This window comes from Pituophis catenifer, unplaced genomic scaffold (assembly GCF_029215685.1).
Source record: "Pituophis catenifer annectens isolate HBS135680 unplaced genomic scaffold, rPitCat1.0.hap2 SCAF_4, whole genome shotgun sequence".
In the NCBI taxonomy this organism is placed as follows: domain Eukaryota; kingdom Metazoa; phylum Chordata; class Lepidosauria; order Squamata; family Colubridae; genus Pituophis; species Pituophis catenifer.
The window spans coordinates 121,142,165-121,159,949 of record NW_027256884.1 but is presented as its reverse complement, the minus strand read 5'-3'; positions in this window follow the sequence as shown (position 1 = coordinate 121,159,949).

Genomic DNA, 17,785 nt, shown 5'->3' with positions numbered 1-17,785 from the left:
ATACACTTTTATACAATAAAACAAAAGTAACAATAAGAGAAAACATGGAATAATTGAATAATGACAGATTGCGACTTATTATAATTGTGTATCATTACTAGAAATATATAAATTGATTGAATCGAATAATTATGATTAATTTTACTAGTTTTATTTGTATTAGAATGTTTAACATCCAGGGGCCACACTGCATTGATTTGATATGTTTATAAAAAGTAAAAAAATAAAAAAACTTACATTAAAAAAAAGATGTTCAAAGCTCTCATTGCCCTTAGTGCTGAGTACTTTCCATATCTCCTCTTCTGGTTTGCAAAATAAAATAAAATCACCTTCTTTTTCCACTACCACCAGATGGGACAACTTATTCACCTTCACCGCTCCGTTACCCCTTCGCATTTTCCAAGTAAATGACATTCCGCATCTGCATATAAACTAGCCTATGCAATGATGCTCACAGTCTTTTCTAGTAAAATGTCCTGTCAGCAATTCAGTGACATAATAACCTGACATTAAGCATATTTTCAAAGTCTCTCACACCAAAGGGCAGTGCAAGACAAAAAAAAAAAAAAGCTTTCTCTTGGATTAAAAAAAAAAAAAAAGCAGAATCCTAAAGAGAAGAATAGCAGGAAGGTAATTGGAGCATAATGTTCAAATCTATGAATGTAGAAAGCTTTATCAGATTTCCAAATCAGACTGTTCTGTCTTTGTCTGAGTACTTCTTTATGGAGCCGAGGTGGTGCAGTGGTTAGAGTGCAGCACTGTAGGCTACTTCAGCTGACTGCTAGCTGCAGTTCGGCAGTTCGAATCTCACCGGCTCAAGGTTGACTCAGCCTTCCATCCTTCCGAGGTGGGTAAAATGAGGACCCAGATTGTCGGGGGCAATAGGCTGACTCTGTAAACTGCTTAAAGAGGGCTGCAAAAGCACTGTGAAGCAGTATATAAGTCTAAGTGCTATTGCTATTATACACTGATGCCTTTGTTTTTAAATTATTTTAATGATAGAAAGGGGGAAGTTGTAAAGTTGCAAATCTGGAAGAAAAGGAAAAGAAGAACAGATGATTGTAAACAGTGGCCACCCGTGGGATAGAATAGCACACTTTGTAAATTAAGGTAAAGGTTTTCCCTGTCTTTTCCCTCATCTCTGTTTCTTAGCCAAGAGAGCCAGCATTGTCTCAAGACTGGATGCTAAAGCATACAATGAATGGTTGCAGGAAGTGGGTGTGGCTAGTCTAGTGAAGAGAAGGACCAGGGGAGACATGATAGCCGTCTTCCAATATTTGAGGGGCTGCCACAGAGAGGAAGGGGTCAAGCTATTTTCCAAAGCACCTGAAGGCCAGACAAGGAATAATGGATGGGAACTGAACAAGGAGAGATTCGACCTGGAAATAAGGAAAAAATTTCTGACCATGAGAGCAATCAACCAGTGGAACAGCTTGCCTTCAGAAGTTGTGAGAGCTTCATCACTGGAAGCTTTCAAGAAGAAACAAGACTGCCATCTGTGAGGAATGGCATGGGGTCTCCTGGTTGGGTGGGGGGTTGGACTAGATGACCTATAAGGTTCCTTCCAAAGTAACAGATGGACACTTATTATTTCTGTGGTCATGTTTAGTGAATGACTATGTACTAAGTAATATGGAATGATGTTACCTTCCCATGAAAGTGGTATCTATTTATCTACTTGCATTTGCATGCTTTTGAACTACGAGGGGGCAAGAGCTGGAGCAAGTAACAGGAGCTCACCCCATCATGCGGCAATCGGGTCTCAAACTTTTCAGCTTATAAGCTCAACATCTTTAACTGCTGAGCCATCGCATCCCCAGCATTGAAAATTGCCTATCCCTATTAATTGGTAGAAGGGACACTGTGGCTCAGTGGCTAAAATGCTGAGCTTGTCAATCGAAAGACACCCACAAGACTGGCCAAGATGTGCAAAAATTGCTCACCGAAATGTTGGAAATGTAAAGCAACATTAGGCACCTATTATCGTATGTGGTGGTGGTGCCCGAAAGCCAAGGACTTTTGGTGCCAAATAAAACAGTGGCTAGAAGAGATGTTAAACAAGATGATAGATATGACACCAGAACTCTTCCTTCTGGGTATAGTAAGGGATAATTACAAAAAAGAAAAAATATATCTTATGGTACACATACTAATGGCAGCGAGGTTGATATTCACACAAAATTGGAAATACAGAGAGAACCCACAGGAGGTAGAAATAATTAACAAAATATTGACCTGTGCAGAAATGGACAGGTTAACAATGGAGTTCAAAGATAAAGATGAATCGGAATTCTATGTAACCTGGAATACATTTTATAAATGGCTAGAGAAAAGGAGGAATGTAGGGATAGAGAATTAGAAACAGAGTGAAGGAAAGGGGAGAAAAATAAATAAAATTAAATTAAGAAATATTAGATAGGAATAAATTGGATTTGAATAGGTATGAAGTTACTTCCTGTAACTGAAGTGTGATTGAATGTACAAAAAGTATATATGGAATATGCATGATATTATATTGTAATATACACGAAAGAAAAAGTGCTAGAAAAGTATGTACCAGGCAAGTTGCGCCAAGTCTAATGTTTTTAAATTGTATATTTAATAAAATTAATAAATAAAGAAAATTGCCTATCCCTATTAATTGGTAGAAGTGGCTCAATGGCTAAGAAGCTGAGCTTGTCGATCGAAAGGTTGGCAGTTCAGCAGTTCAAATCCCTAGTGCTGCGTAACGGGGTGAGCTCCTGTTACTTGTCCCAGCTTCTGCCAACCTAGCAGTTCGAAAGCATGTAAAAAATGCAAATAGAAAAATAGGGACCACCTTTGGTGGGAAGGTAACAGAGTTCCGTGCGCTTTTGGCATTTAGTCATGTTGGCCACATGACCACGGAGACATCTTCAGACAGTGCTGGCTCTTCGGCTTTGAAACGGAGATGAGCACCGCCTCCTAGAGTTGGGAACGACTAGCACATATGTGTGAGGGGAACCTTTACCTTTACCTATTGATTGGTAAGCTCTTCCCAAATACACCTTATGAACTGAATCATGAACCTCTATAAGTATCCATATTTGAGAGTGAAACCCCCATTTTTTAATCAATTAAAAGTTGACATTTTCCAGAAAATTCTATGCTCCGTCAAACATCACAATCCAAGTGTGTTCAGTAATACTTCTGGGAGTGAAATCTTGTGTGTAAGATGATAATGTTCTAAATAGACAGAGAAAGAAGCTGAGTCTCTATGCAACTGCAAGCAAGTGAAAATGTGCTGCATTTCAAGAAAATAAAAGGAAAGAAGGTAGCGAGGTTAAAACAAAAACTCTTCCAGCTACCTCAAATAAAGACAGCCCCTCTTCTGACTTTTTTCCCTGAGGTTCTTGTATTCCCTATGAAATATGCAAGATGTCCCTTTCACGGAAAAGAAATGGTCTCCCTATACTTAGGGAGCGGAATTTGGCGTACCTTTACTAAATTTTATGCCTGTTCTTAACTGAGCCATCCATCTTGCATTAAGAATGATGATGCCTATCATATTGTACAATTAAAGAAGAATGTCTTACAGCTACAGAGTGTGAATACAACAGCATGAGCCATATGGTTGAAAATCTAATGAAATGAAAATCATTATATGCATTGTGATTTCAAATTTCTTGAGGATAAGGGTGAGGATGAGAAGGAGGATGAGAAAGAGAAAGAGGAGGAGGAGAAGGAAGGAGAAGGGGAAGGAGGAAGAGGAGGAGGAGGAGGAGAAGGGGAAGGGGAAGAGAAGGAAAAGGAAAAGGAGAAGGAGAAGGAGAAGGTGATGACTGCAGGATATCTGCAACTACGTTGGTTTAGGTCAAAACTGACTTTGAGAAAAGAAAGGCATCTGAATCTATTGTTTCAGTCCTGGAAACTAAATTGACTGCATGATGTAAACAGTAATGACTGGAGGTTATGGTTTCAGTTCAATGTACGGGGGTCTGAAATAGAATGGCGCTCTTGCTAAATTTCCACGAATCAAATCGGACAGGTTATTGAACACATCCTTGTTAGTCAAAAACAGGCATGCATCTGTATTTCAGATAGACTGGAAAAAAAAAACAACTCCTAATGTTTAATTCCCTCAGGCTTCCCTTTTTCTATTCTACGCTGAGGGAAACTGGAGAACCCATGAGACCGTTTCTGTTTGTAAGAGTATAGTATGTGCCTCTCAATCACTTTCTATCTCTTAATGGGACTCTTTTGATAAGCCAAACTGGAGATCCGGCCTTGGAAAGTCCAAAGCACCTAACATTCACTTCCGTTCAATATGATTGTGGAGCTGGGCTTTCATCCATATAGTTAAGCCATTCTGTAACTGTTTGGTTCGGGCTTTGCTGGAATCAAGGCTCTGTGATTTGGAAAACACTGGTAATGATTTTTTTTTGCAGAAGGGTCTAAGATAAAATCCCAAGAGATCGCTTTTGTTTTTGTCAAAATCTCAAAAGGCAGAGCAATACAGGTAGTCCTTACCTACCAGCTGCCACTAGTACCAACAACTCCATCACTAAGCAACACAGTCATGAAATGTGACCACACTTGACTTAAAACAGTTCTGGCTATGGTCATTAGTAAATTACAAGCGATCTTTCAGTGCAACGTCATATGGCCCAGTGTTGGGATTCAACATTTTTTACTACCGGTTCTGTGGGCATGGCTTGGTGGACATGGCTTGGTGGGCGTGGCAGGGGAAGGATACTGTAAAATCTCCATTTCCTTACCACTCCAGGGAAAGGATACTGCAAAATCCCCATTTCCTCCCGATCAGCTGGGACTCGGCAGGTAGAGAATAGTTGGGGGCGGCGCCAGTCAGAGGTGGTATTTACCGGTTCTCCAAACTACTCAAAATTTCTGCTACCAGTTCTCCAGAACTGGTCAGAACCTGCTGAATACCACCTCTGATGTGACCATGACTTGCAACTTCCTGCCATCTTCCCCACTGACTTTGCTCGCTGGAAGCCGGCTGTGAAGATCACAAATAACAGCTACATAACCAGAGGGAACATATTGGGTGTTGAATGCTACCACTGAAGCGCTCAGAAAGATCAGTTATACCAGTGGTGGGATTCAGCCGGTTCGCTCCTGTTCGGGTGAACCGGTTGTTAAATTACCCCTCCTACCCTGCTATCAGAATGGATCCTGGGTGTGGCACCGTGTTGCAATGGAGAAGTGGGCAATGAAGCAGCCAGGGTGAGGGAAGAAGAAAGCAGGTTCCCCTCTTTCTTTTCCTTGCTCCTTCTCCTTCCCTCATGCTGGCCGCCCCGTTGCCCGTTTCTCCATTGCAGTGCAGCACAGCACCCAGAATCCACTTTGATAGTGAGGGGGGGGGGGTAATTTAACAACCAGTTCGCCCAGGGCCAGGTTGGCCCTTGCGGGAGGCTCGTCCTGCATGTGCAGCAGAGCTAGAGGACAGGGGTAGACCATTCCTCCCATGACAGCCAATCTGACCCTGGGCGAACCGGTTTGTTAAATTATTTGAATCCCACCACTGAGATATAACCTCCGCAAAAGGTGACTTGATCAAACCGGCTGAGCTCTCCTGGAAATATTATTCTCTACCTTCAGCCAAAGAGATCAGAAACCTGGTTATTTTTTCCAGCAATATCCTGAGGGTTGCTGCATTTTGTATAATTATTACCGCATATGCTCTCATCATACCTGCCTTGTTTTGCCTGGTAGGAGGTGCTCGTTCCAGCTGTTCACAACCAGCCCCCATGGAGTCAAGGAGCAGAACAGATTGGCTGCTATTCAAAGGTTTTATTTAACGTTATCACTAGTTCCTCAGATGTGATAATTGCAAACTGCAGCATCTTTGTCATTCGTGCCATCTATCATTTGTGTTTGTTCAGTTATGGAAGAAGCAGGAAATAGTTGCCGCTTACTTGGCTGTTCATAATACAGGCACCCCATTGGTCAATCCAGATCAAATAAAGAATCCAAGATCTTGACCCAGTTTGTTATCGGAAATTCACTTTCCTTCTCATATTTTGATGTCAGGTTTTTAACAACTTTCCTGTCTGGTTTTCAGAGTTTGGTAGCTTAAATTGATTGCTCAGCATTTGCTTTGTAAAATGGACTCTGAACATGGGAAGAAGGAGAAGGAGAAGAAGAAGAGGAGGAGGAGGAGGAGGAGGAAGAGGAGGAAGAGGTGGTGGTGGAGGAGGAGGAGGAGGAAGAGGTGGTGGAGGAGGAGGAAGGAGGAGGAGGAGGAGAAGAGGAGGAGGAAGAAGAAGAGGAGGAGGAAGAGGTGGTGGTGGTGGAGGAGGAGAAGAAGAAGAAGAAGAAGAAGAAGAAGAAGAAGAAGAAGAAGAAGAAGAAGAAGAAAGTAGTAGTAGTAGTAGTAGTAGTAGTAGTAGTAGTAGTCCTTTTGGCCATTTCCCTCTTCTGATGTAGGTTTATATATTGCTTTCAAAAAATTCTTGTTCTGGTTTTTTTAAAATGTGGATCTATTTTCCTGCCAAACATTCTGTTTAATTTTTTTATTTTTTTATTTTAATTTGATTTATATGCCGCCCTTCTCCGAAGACTCAGGGCGGCTTACAATGTGCTCAGCAATAGCCTTCATCCTTTTGTATATTTATACAAAGTCAGCTTATTGCCCCCACAAACTGGGTCCTCATTTCACCTACCTTAGAAAGGATGGAAGGCTGAGTCAACCTTGAGCCTTGGCGAGATTCGAACCTGCAGTAATTGCAGGCAGCTGGTCTTAAGCAGCTTAATAACAGGGTGCCTCAAACCCTTGTACTACCAAGGCTCTTATTGAAGCCTTTGAATTTGAAGGAAAATGATTGAAAAAATGATTATGTGGCATGAAGTCAATGTTGACTCCTAGCGACCATGTAGATAGATTTCTCCAGGAGAAAAAAATGAATTGATTTCAAGGGAGGAAATCGATGGGAGAGAAAATTTCGCTGAGGTTTTTTACGGCTTGCATATCAGATTCTGGGGCTTGCCACCAGGTTATCACATGGAAGAAGCAATCACCTGAAAGTTTCAGGGTTGTAGATTGAAAAGCTGAAAATACTTGCTGGAAGAAGCCAGTGGAAATCCGCTATTGCAGTGTTTCTCAACCTTGGAAGCTTGAAGGCTTCAACTCCCAGAACTTCAACTCCCAGACTTCAACTCCCAGAATTCTGGGATTCTGGGAGTTGAAGTCCACCCATCTTCAAGCTACCAAGGTTGAAAAACACTGCACTATTGTATCATTCCCAGTGGTGGAATTCAATTTTCTTTACTACAGGTTCTGTGGGCATGGCTTGGTGGGCGTGGCTTGGTGGACGTGGCAGGGGAAGGATACTGCAAAATCCCCATTCCCTCCCCACTCCTGGGAGAAGGATGTTGCAAAATCCCCATTCCCTCCCCACTCCTGGGGGAAGGATACTGCAAAATCCCCATTCCCACCCCACTTTGGAGCCAGCCAGAGGTGGTATTTGCCGGTTCTCAGAACTACTCAAAATTTCCGCTACCGGTTCTCCAGAACCTGTCAGAACCTGCTGAATTTCATCCCTAATCATTCCCCCAAAAAACTAAATGGACATCTCCACAAAATTATCAGATGTCCAACTTGAGTTGAAGGACAATTTGTCTTTGCCTTCCTTTCTATTAAGAAGTGATCAAGGAGGATTCTGTGAGCGCCCTTCATTTCATTGTAGGATCAGTCATCTGTAAGGGTAGTCCTTGACTTCCGACCACGATGGAGACCCAAATTTCTGTTGCTAAGTGAGACATTAGTTAAGGGAACGTTGTACCATTTTGCAACCTTTGTTACCACCGTTGTTAAGTGAACCACTGCAGTTGCTTAGTAACATGGTTGTTAAGTAAATTCAGCTTCCTCATTGACTTTGCTTGTCAGAAGGTGGCAAAGGCAGATCACGTCACCCCAGGACTCTGGCAACTGTTATAAATATGAACCAGTTGCCAAGCATGCGAATTTTGATCTCGTGACCATGGGGATGCTGCAACTGTTGTAAGTGTGAAAATCGGTCATAAGTCCTTTTTTTCAGTGCTGTTGTGACTTCGAACGGTCAAGAAATAAACTGTTGTAAGTTGAGAACTACCTGTACTTCTCCAGCCCTTTGCACTTCAGTTAGAGTTGCTATATTTCACACTTAGAGAGAAAATTTCATGTAACCAGAAAAGTAGAAATGCTTTCCTTCCTTCCTTCCTTCCTTCCTTCCTTCCTCCCTCCCTCCCTCCCTCCCTCTTCCTTCCTTCCTTCCTTCCTTCCTTCCTCCCTCCCTCTCCCCTCCCTCCCTTCTTTCCTTCCCTCCCTTCTTTCCTTCCTTCCTTCCTCTCTCCCTCCCTCCCTCTTCCTTCCTTCCTCCCTCCCTCCTTCCCTCCCTTCTTTCCTTCCTTCCTTCCTCCCTCCCTCCCTCTTCCTTCCTCCCTCCCTCCTTCCCTCTTCCTTCCTCCCTCCCTCCCTCCTTTCCTCCTTCCTTCCTTCCTCCCTCCCTCCCTCCCTTCTTTCCTTCCTCCCTCCCTCCCTCCCTCTTCCTTCCTTCTTTCCTTCCTTCCTTCCTTCCTTCCTTCCTTCCTTCCTTCCTTCCTTCCTCCCTCCCTCCCTCCCTCCCTCTTCCTTCCTCCCTCCCTCCCTCCTTTCCTCCTTCCCTCCTTCCTTCCTTCCTTCCTTCCTTCCTTCCTTCTTTCCTTCCTTCCTTCCTTCCTTCCTTCCTTGGGAATCAAATTTTTTTACTACCGGTTCTGGGGTGTGGCTTGGTGGGCATGGCAGGGGAAGGATACTGTAAACTCTCCATTCCCTCCCTGCTCCAGAGGAAGGTTAGTGCAAAATCCCCATTTCCTCCCGATCAGCTGGGACTCGGGAGGCAGAAAATAGATGGGGGCGGGGCCAGCCAACCGGTATTTACCGGTTCTTCGAACTACTCAAAATTTCCACTACTGGTTCTCCAGAACTGGTCAGAATCTGCTGAATACCAACTCTCCCTTCCTTCCTTCCTTCCTTCCTTCCTTCCTTCCTTCCTTCCTTCCTTCCTTCCTTCCTTCCTTCCTTCCTACTACAAAGTAAAATAAGACAGACAAAGGATGTCTATGTATCTCCTATTTATCTATCTACCTCCCTATCTGTTTCAGAGATACCTTATTCCTAATTTGTGACAGTTGACAGATTCACCCCTAAGGGCATTTTTCAAAGCTTGAAAGATCTAAGGGTTAGGCTTTCAGAATACTCAAAAATGACATCCTGCTAGATAAGCATCATAAATCTAGAGCTTCAACACAACGTATATGATACATCACATGAATAAAACCCTACCGGATAATGAGCAGATCATTGGCACACCAACAATGAATCCCCCTAATACCGTGGCATTTATCCAGCAGTCCTTCCTCTTTTCAAATAGTTAATCCAGTAGCAGCAGTAGCAAGGATATGGGCTGGCTAAGTCTCTCAGACCTGGTTGAAGGAAGTGGCTAAATCAGGGGTGTCAAACTCAATTTCATTGAGGGTCGCATCAGTGTTTGACTTCCAGGGGCCGGGGTGGGCATGGCCAGGGTAGGCATGGCCAGCTCGATGTCACTCGTGTTGGGGGCACCTGTGGTGGCCCGAATGCTCTGCCAGCTAAAACAGGTTCCCGAGCTCTGTTTTCGGCTGCGATTGTCTCCTGCAACCCTCTGCCAGTGAAAACAGAGCTCAGGAGGACTGCATTTTTGCTAGCAGAGGTACCGTGGGCCAGTCCTTAGCTGTTTCCAGGGCAACCCCATGGGCCAGATCTAAGCACCCCATGGGCCGAATCATTCCCGCTTCCCCCTCTGTTAATGCAACCTAAGATTGCATTGGCTTTTTTGGCTGCTGCTGCACACAGCTGGCTCATATTTAAGTGATTGTCCACTAGGATTCCAAGACCTCTCTCTGTTACTGATATTGAGTCAGATTTCACATAATCTGTACCTGTACATTTGAGTTATTATTTGGTACATTTAGAATTTAGTGAAAGTAAAGGTGGGGGAGGAAACTGTAGGGAGAGGAAATGATCCATAGGAGTTTGGTTAATCTTGCAGAGCGTGCTTTGTGTGGTGGGATGTGAGTTTAATTCAGAGAAGGGAGAAAGGCTGATTTAAAATATATGGGTTCCAGGAAAGTAGAAAGCATGTGAAAGAAATTCAAAACAATTCCAGCTTGATTTCATTAAGTATAAGCTGAAGTACAGAGGACTTTGACAAGCTCTCAAGATTCTCCTAGAATACGCTAACTGCGTTGAAGTATATTTCCAGATTCTGTGACAGGTTATTCACAATTTTATATACCTTAAATTTTGAAATTGAAAACAAGACCCTCCTATAGGTTGAACACCACAGCTTGCCAACTATAATAAAGTGGGTGGTACTTCTTTTATAAGACACTTTTTTAAAAAATGTTCTTTATATGATCTGATGAAAAGACCAGAATTTCAAGGGCTGAATTAGTACTTTAACTATCATTTTAAAAAGAAAGTGTTTGACACTTGCAGCAAACCATAAATAGTTTCAACTCCTATCCTCAAAACGATGCTATAGAGCACTGCACACCAGAACAACTAGACACAAGAACAGTTTTTTCCCAAACACCATCACTGCTAAACAAATAATTCCCTTAACACTGTCAAACTATTCACTAAGTCTGCATTACTATTACTATTAATCTTCTCATCGTTCCTATCACCCATCTCCTCCCACTTACAACTGTATGACTGTAACTTTGTTGCTTGTATCCTTACAATTTATATTGATTGTTTCCTAGTATGATTTAATTGCTTATTTGTACCCTATGACTACCATTAAGTGTTGTACCTTATGATTCTTGACCAATGTATCTTCTCTTTTTATGTACACTGGGAGCATATGCACCAAAGACAAATTCCTTGTGTGTCCAATCACACTTGGCCAATAAAGAATTCCAATCTTCTAATCTAACCATCAAGTTTGGCAATTTATTTGTGTGCTACTTCTGACTAATACTTGGAAGAGTCCTAAGATTTGAGTCTCTTTTACTCCAGAGTGTTTCCAACATCAGCTCCAAATGTGTCAGGCAGTGGCTGCATTTTTCCTTACAACAGAATCATAGGCAGGTAATGATCAAGCCAAATGCCTAGAGAACTATGATGGAGTCCAGCCTCAGGCATGGAGCTTCTTTGGATATCCTAAGCTTGTGCCCCCCTCTCTCTCAGCCCAATCTACCATACAGGGTTATTGATGAGGTATGTGTGGAAATGGAGAAGAAGGTATGTCTTCCAGAGTTCCTGAAAATCCTGAAGGAAAATCAAGATATGAATAAAATTATATATTGAATAAAATGCAATAGAGTGGCAGGGTAGCCTAGAGATGAAGACTTTCCCCTCCCACTCAGAAGGTTGAGAGTTCAATTCTTGGCAGTTGACAGATGTTTCTGTTCTGTCCCCGTCCCACACACGCACCCAACCAGCCAGCCGAGGGTTAAATAAACTCTTCAAACACTCAATCGTCAGTGATAAGGAACTTGGCAGCAACTCCGTAGCTGCCTGCCAAGAACTTTTACTCCGATAACACAGACAAAAATACACACAGTTTGAATAGTCCAGTTTGTAATTAAATCCACAGCATATAGGCCTTGTGTCCAAAGGTGCAAAGTGACTCGCCAGAGATTTAGCTTTGTCCGTCACAGAGTCCGAATGGCCACCACACTCCCTTTTATAGCCTGTGGGGTGTGGTCCAGTGACTCAGCTTAATCTCTGGCACGCCTCCTTTTCTGCTGCGCACGCTTGTCTCTCCGACGCTGGCGTGGGTCCAACCACAATGTTTCTTCGTCACTATCCGACGGCTCGGAAACACCTGGCTCCTGGCCAATCTCTTCTCCTTCGGGAGACACCTGAGGCATTGCCAGAGAGGAGGGTCCTGGAGAGGGAGGCCTGGCCGTCTTCTCTCCTTCATGTTCGGAGCCTTCTTCCTCCGATAAGATAGGCTCGGAGGACAGAGCCACAACAGTTTCTCTATCAGGGTGCAAAAAGAAAATATCTGCTGTGAACTATGCCTAGGCGTCAGGAAGGGCATCGGGCCAGTAAATGCTCATTCAGTCGCCCTGACTCTTCACCTTGACAAAAGGGATTGCGGGGCTGTAAAAAGTTTTTGAACAAAATGCAATGAAAGGCCTCTTACAGCACGACACCCAGTGCATGATTTTGCATTGTGAATAGCGTCTGATTTATTGTCCTTATCTAATGGCGCCATGATCATGTCAGTCTATCAGCGTAAGACTATGTCAGATGTCTTCAAACTTGGGAGCTTTAAGACTTGTGGACTTCACTTCCCAGCATAACTGGCTGGAGAATTCTGGGAATTGAAGTCCACAAGTCTTAAAGCTCCCAAGTTTGAAGACCTCTGGACTATGTATTAGAAGGTGCTAGTGACCAAACGGCAAGACATATAGGATTGGGGGAACTGAGTGAGTGCATCAAGCTATCTATTCTTCTGCCCTCACACATGTTTCACCAGAAATAGGTTGGTAGTTGGGAGGCCTTCCAGTCTGGTTTTTGATGACATCATTTAATGTACCCAAGGGTCTTCCTCTGACATAATCCAGAGTTCAGATTAATTTTCCATTTGTCAGTGAACATCTGGGATATTAATCATTTGAACCTTGACTATTCCTCAAAAACCATTTTTTTTCTCCCTTTTTGGTGGGGGAAGCATCTGCTATCTCACAGAGAACCCTCCAGAGTTCATGAGGACAGAAACGACAAAGATTGGTAGGATACACCTGAAAAATAATATTTGTCCAGACAAAGGAGAAGGCCATCTGCTGATCATGAACCTGGAGAACAAAGATGTGACTGGGTGATCCCTTCCAGCCCCATCGCAACGAACAAATCCCAGGATGTGCCTAAATTTTAATTCCAAATGCAGTAAACCAGGAATCACATTTGAGTTTCCATCTGCTTGAGAGAGAGAGAAAAAAAAAAAAAAAGCAGCGCAAAGGCCCAACTTTTCCTTCCTCTTATGCTTGGCCCTAAATTCCAATTTTAATTCGCATTGCGCCTTGTACCAGCACAGGAACTGAGGTCATTAGAACTGAGCTGTATAATTACACAGCGGATCTCTCAGTGACACTGAATGTATAATTATGAAGTTCTCTACAGTTTAAGGACAAAAACAACAGTTCAGGGTTGATAGCCAACACAGAAGGGGGTTAGATTATTTTATTTGTCCTCTTTTCTTCTTTCTTTTCTCTCTTACCGCAAGCATTTTCCATATAGCATATAGCTTACTGCCTACTTAACTTCCCATGAAGAGGAATTGGGACCCAGGTAGAATTGGAAGACACATGCTCTATAATATATTAACCCTTATTTCATATTCATAGAGCAACAAAGGTTCTGCACTACACAAATGCCAGGCATTTGTGTTAGAAATAACACAAATAATGTTGTCGCTGCTCCCAGGCCAGGCAGGATTAGAGTATGGTTGGATCTTGAAAGGGCTCTTTAAAAAATCAAAATAAAAACTGGATGAGCTGATTGTTGCCTCAGTTATTCTGGGTTTTTTTCTTATCCCCAAAGACAATCAGCGAAATAAGTATTGCAGTTGGGAAGAGAAAAGAATACAGGTAGTCCTTGATTTACGATCATTCATTTAATGACCGTTCGAAGTTACACCACCATTGAGAAAAGTGACTTAGGACAGTTTTTCACACTGATGACTGTTGCAGCATCCCCATGGTCACATGATCAGAATTCAGACACAGATGTTTAACAGATTAACAGAGTTGGAAGGGACCTTGTAGGTCATCTAGTCCAACCTCCCGCCCAAGCAGGAGACCCTACACTAATTCTGACAAATGACAGTCCAATCTCCTCTTGGAAGTCTCAAGTGATGAAGCTCCCACAACTTCTGAAGGCAACTTCTGTTCCATTGGTTGATCGTTCTCACTGTCAGAAAATTTCTCCTTATTTCCAGGTCGAATCTCTCCTTGTTCAGTTTCCATCCATTATTCCTTGTCTGGTCTTCAGCTGCTTTAGAAAATAGCTTGACCCCTTCCTCTCTGTGGCAGCCCCTCAAGTATTGGAAGACTGCTGTCATGTCTTCCCTGGTCCTTCTCTTCACTAGACTAGCCATGCCCAGTTTCTGCAACCGTTCTTCATATGTTTTAGTCTCCAGTCCCCTAATCATCCTGGTTGCCCTCCTCTGCACTCTTTCTAAAGTCTCAACATCTTTTTTATAGTGTGGTGACCAAAACTGGACTCTAGGTGTGGTCTTACTAAGGCTTTATAGAGTGGTATTAGTACCTCACTTGATCTTGATTGTATCCCTCTGTTAAGGCAATTTAGGATTGCATTGGCTCTTTCAGCTGCTGCACACTGCTGGCTCATATTTAGCTGGTTGTCCACTAAGACTCCAAGATCCCTCTCACAGCCACTGCTATTAAGCCTGGTTTCACCCAGGCTACACTTGGCAACCCATACATATCTATGACCATTGCAGTATCCCAGTGTCATGGGATCCCCTTTTCCCACCCAAGTCAATGGGGACCCCAGATTCACTTCACCGTTGTGTTACTAACTGAACAACTGCAGTGATTCACTGAACAATGGTGGCAAGAAAGATCATAAAACGGGGGCAAAAGACATTTACCTGTTGTCTCGCTTAGCGGCAGAAATTTTGGGCTCAATTGTGGTCATAAGTCGAGGACTACCTGTAGACTGCTTTCATTAGGGGTTGTTTTGTGGCTAGTGACTGGTTTTGTCCCTCTAGGTCTAGTTTTGGTGGGGAACGCAGCATTGGTGCCGAAAGGACAGGTGATGGTAAACCCTGGGACAAACTGAAATTTTTGTTTTGATCTTAGATAATTTTTTTATTTGGAAATAAATACTAAATATTGTCACTGAATTCTGCTTCTTCTATTCCTCGACCTGACGGGAAATTATCCCACCAATGTTGATCAAATCTTTAGAGCCATCTTGGCGTTAAAAGATGCTCCTTTAGCCCAGCAGGCTCTGAACCACGGAAGAAAGCTTAAACTTGATAAAACATTCAGTTAGTGTCTCTTTCAAGTTGAACTGAGTCTTATTGATATCATGGGTGCATCCATGATGTTTTCTGGGCAACACTATGGACATAGTTTGCCTTTAAATTATTGCCATTTTTTTTTCTTCTTTTTTCCTTCTCTCTTGTCCTCCCTCCTCTTCTTCACATCTCCCCCTTTCTCGCCTTCTCTCCTTCCTTTCCTATCTCCTTCTTTCCTTCCTTCCTTCCTTCCTTCCTTCCTTCTTTCCTTCCTTCCTTCCTTCCTTCCTTCCTTCCTTCCTTCCTTCCTTCCTTCCTTCCTTCCTTCCTTGGGATTCAATTTTTTTTACTACCGGTTCTGTGGGTGTGGCTTGGTGGGCATGGCAGGGGAAGGATACTGTAAACTCTCCATTCCCTCCCTGCTCCAGGGGAAGGTTACTGCAAAATCCCAATTTCCTAGCAATCAGTTGGGACTCGGGAGGCAGAAAATAGATGGGGGCGGGTCCAGTCAGAGGTGGTATTTACTGGTTCTCCGAACTACTCAAATTTTCCACTACCGGTTCTCCAGAATTGGTCAGAACCTGAATACCTGAACTGGTCACAACCTGAATACCACCTCTTCTTCCTTCCTTCCTTCCTTCCTTCCTTCCTTCCTTCCTTCCTTCCTTCCTTCCTTCCTTCCTTCCTCTTTCTTCCTTCCTTCCTTCCTTCCTTCCTTCCTTCCTTCCTTCCTTCCTTCCTTCCTTCCTTCCTTCCTTCCTTCCTTCCTTTCTTTCTTTCTTTCTTTCTTTCTTTCTTTCTTTCTTTCTTCTTCAGTAGAGATTGCCTGATGGCATCTTTTCTAAGTTCTAATCAGCTATATTAACATCCTGTTTTCCTTCCTCCTCTGTCCCTCCCTCTCCTCCTTCTCTTTCTCCTCCTTCTTCCTTCCTTCCCTCCCTCTCTCCCTCCCTCCCTCCTTCCTTCCTTCCTTCCCTCCCTCCCTCTCTCCTTCCTTCCTTCCTTCTTTCCTTCCTGCCTTCCCTCCCTCCCTCCCCGCCCGCCCTCCCTCCCTCCCTCTCTTCCCTCCCTCTTACAGCTGAGATTACCCAATGGTATCTTTTCCAAGTCCTAATCAACTCCTACTCCTCAGAGATTTTTTTAAATTCAGTCAATTTGGGATTTGATTCTACCTCGCTGGATTGAGGAAAGTGAGGGCGTGCATGTGCTTGATGCTGGAATCCCTGTGCCTTTGGCCTTCTGCTTGATGTTTGTGGATTCATTGCCCGTACCTGCAAAGGTTATTATAGACACGATTTGCCAAAGACAGAGAGTTTCTGCATTTGGGAATTCTTACAAAGCAGTTGCAAGGGGTCTGTGAGTAAGTTAAGTCAAACACGCTTACAGAATTACATACAGATCAAGAAGAAATCCAGAAATGTGAGCCAATTCCAGGAGACTGAGCTTACATACCACAGTTTAAGCAGTTATTCCTAGATGTGGATGTCTGCCTAAGATTGTGGCCCTTTATCATGTTCTGATGTTAATGGTGTCCTTCCTAATTATGTAACTGGTTAGTAAATCTGCTGATGCATTGTATAGTTTCCCAACCAGAAAATGGAGAGGAAGAAAGGAAATTACTTCAATTAGCATTTTAATCCCGATTTACTGAATTGTACACTTTTGGAACCAATAGGGAAACTTCAGATTCGTACATTTCTAGAATTTGGAAGCACAATTTTCTCCATTTAAAAAAAGAGAGAGAGAGCTGTCCAAATGCAGCTGCATTAGGGGACAATGTATTGTTGGAAGAAATGTCCACCTGGGTTCAGTTCCAAGTGGAGAAAAAGACACTGGAAACATGGAGGCTGTTTGGAAAGATGGTTTAATGGTGGATAGGACCACATTGTATTGTATTGTATTGTATTGTATTGTATTGTATTGTATTGTATTGTATTGTATTGTATTGTATTGTATTGTATTGTATTGTATTGTATTGTATTGTATTGTATTGTATTCTACAATACTCTACTCTACCATAGTCTATGATACTCTACTCTACAATACTCTACTCTACAATACTCTACTCTATGATACTCTATGATACTCTACTCTACAATACTCTACTCTATGATACTCTATGATACTCTACTCTACGATACTCTACAATACTCTACTCTATGATACTCTACGATATTCTACTCTACCCTACGATACTTTACAATACTCTACTCTACTCTACTCTACTCTATTCTACTCTACTCTACTCTACTCTACCATACCATACCATACCATACCATACCATACCATACCATACCATACCATACAATACAATACTCCAGATACTGTAGCAATTTACTATAACTGATGTCTTCACTTTATACACATTCCCTCAACCCGGCCAACCACTATCATTTTTTCCCTGCAATTTGTTATCCAGTCACATCACATGGTGGAAGAATATGATGTAACAGTAACAACTGCAATAATAATGGCTAAAGCAAAACTGTGCCTAGCATTCCAAGAAGATCACCATTATCTATTATCACAGAGAGAAATATGTTTCAAGCACAACAGTGCTAGCTTTGAGGCAGAAATTTATAATGCCGATGAGAAAAAAAATCTATATCCATTTCTTTTACTTACAGGAGTCTTTAATTCACATGAGACATTCTTCTGTATGGGTCTAAATGTGTAATAGAAATATCAAAAATAGACCAGGACTAATGTATTCAAGTGCTCTCTCTGTAACGAGTTATTGGATTATTTTTCAAAGGAATCCAAAGGGAACAAAATTTGGGCTAGGAGAGAAATTTGTTTGCTTC